This window comes from Bombus pyrosoma, unplaced genomic scaffold (genome assembly GCF_014825855.1).
Source record: "Bombus pyrosoma isolate SC7728 unplaced genomic scaffold, ASM1482585v1 HiC_scaffold_4712, whole genome shotgun sequence".
NCBI lineage: Eukaryota > Metazoa > Arthropoda > Insecta > Hymenoptera > Apidae > Bombus > Bombus pyrosoma.
Genome location: NW_025219971.1, coordinates 54645 through 56601, shown reverse-complemented (window position 1 = coordinate 56601; position 1957 = coordinate 54645).

Below are 1957 nucleotides of genomic sequence, written 5' to 3'. Positions count from 1 at the left end.
TAACTTTCGTATATAGTTTCTTTAAATTTACTAGGATGTTAACTAGTTTTAATAATGTAAAATTGTATATTTTAATTGTTTTTATTCTTTTCTAAATTATTAATTTTTCAATGATGTTTAACAATATAATTTTCATGTGATATTCTTTAAATTGGTTTTAATAATTTTATTTCTTCTAAATTTATTATATATATATATACGTGGGTATGTGTTTCACAATGTGACTTGTATAAAGGTGTTTCGATTTTAAACGCTAGATTATCTTAATACTGTAGTTTCGTATTGTATATTTTTATATTTACTGGATTATTGATTGTTAATAATATAAAACACACACATATATATATTTTACAATATAATATTCATATATAATTTCCTTAAATTTACTAACATGTCAACTAGTTTCGATAATGTAGTATTGTGTATTTTATTCGTTTTTTTTATTCTTTTCACATATAAATATTTATATATGTTCCCCACGATGTAGTTTATTCGTGGCATTAATTTTAATAATGTGTGGTATTGTATCTTCTTCCAGTTACGCAAGTTAATTGTAATTTGTATATTTTATGTATTTTATTGCTATTTATCTAGGGTAGAGAATATATATATATATACTTTATGTATTTCACATTTGTTATTAAAGTATGTATTCTTGGTCTGTTCCTTTTCCTTTCCTTGTGTTAATTACTTAATTTATTCAAATCGCGAATTAGTCTTGATTGATTAGAATCTTAGATCGTAGTTTATTCAACTGTCAAATCATACATTGTTCTTAATTGATCGGCTAACCATTTGGATTGTCAATTCGTACATAATCATAGTTTATAAATTAGTTTGTTCAAATCGCGGGTTGCTCTAGATTGATAGAATTTCAAATTGTAGTTTGAATTGTTAAATCATAGATTACTTATATTATATTACTCAAATCGCGGGTTACTCTTGATTGGTAGAGTTTTAAATTAAGGTCCATGTTACGGCACGTGCGGAGCGCGGGACGTGACACCTTGTTCCATTTTACACGCCGAATATATTGCGTGCAGTTTCTAACTTTGAGGCAGTACGCGCAGCTTGCAAAATGCAATCTATTGACGATTTTCCCGAAATTTATCAGCTATTTCGTTCTTATATGAAATATATCGACGTTTAAGCGCACACTTAGTTCGATTTTACGCGCAAAATGTAGTGCACTCTCTTTTTAACGTCGGAACAATAACGGCACCGCGCAAAATGCAATCTTTTGTTGATATTCACGAAATTTAACTGTTATTTCGCTAATAATTGAGATATTTCGACGTTTAACGCCTCTTTAAACTCTATTTTACACGCCAAACGTAATGCCCGCTCTTATTAATGTCGAAATTATACGGGCAGTTCGCAAAATGCAATCTTTCGTTGACATTCACGAAATTTAACTTTTATTTTATTAAAAATTGAGATATTACGACGTTCAAGGTCTCGTTTCTCTCCATTATAGTATCCGAATGTAATGCGTGCAGTTTCTAACGTTGAAACAATAACCGCGGCTCGCAAAATGCAATCTTTTGACGATTTTCACGAAATTTATCAGCTATTTCGTTGATAATTGAGATATATCGACGTTTAAGCGCGCACCTTGTTCCACTTCACGCACCGAATGTAATGCGTGCAGATTCTTACGTTGAAACAATAATGGCACTCCGCAAAATGCAATTTTTCGTTGATATTCACGAAATTTAACTTTTATTTCATTAAAAATTGAGATATTACGACGACTAAGGCCTCTTTTCACTCCATTTTACACGCCAAATGTAGTGCACTCTCTTTTTAACGTTGAAACAATACCCGCCGCTCGCAAAATGCAATCTTTTGTTGATATTCACGAAACTTAACTGCTATCTCGTTAATAATTGAGTTATATCGACGTTTATGCGCACACTTAGTTCCATTTTACGCGCCGAATGTATTGCGTGCAGTT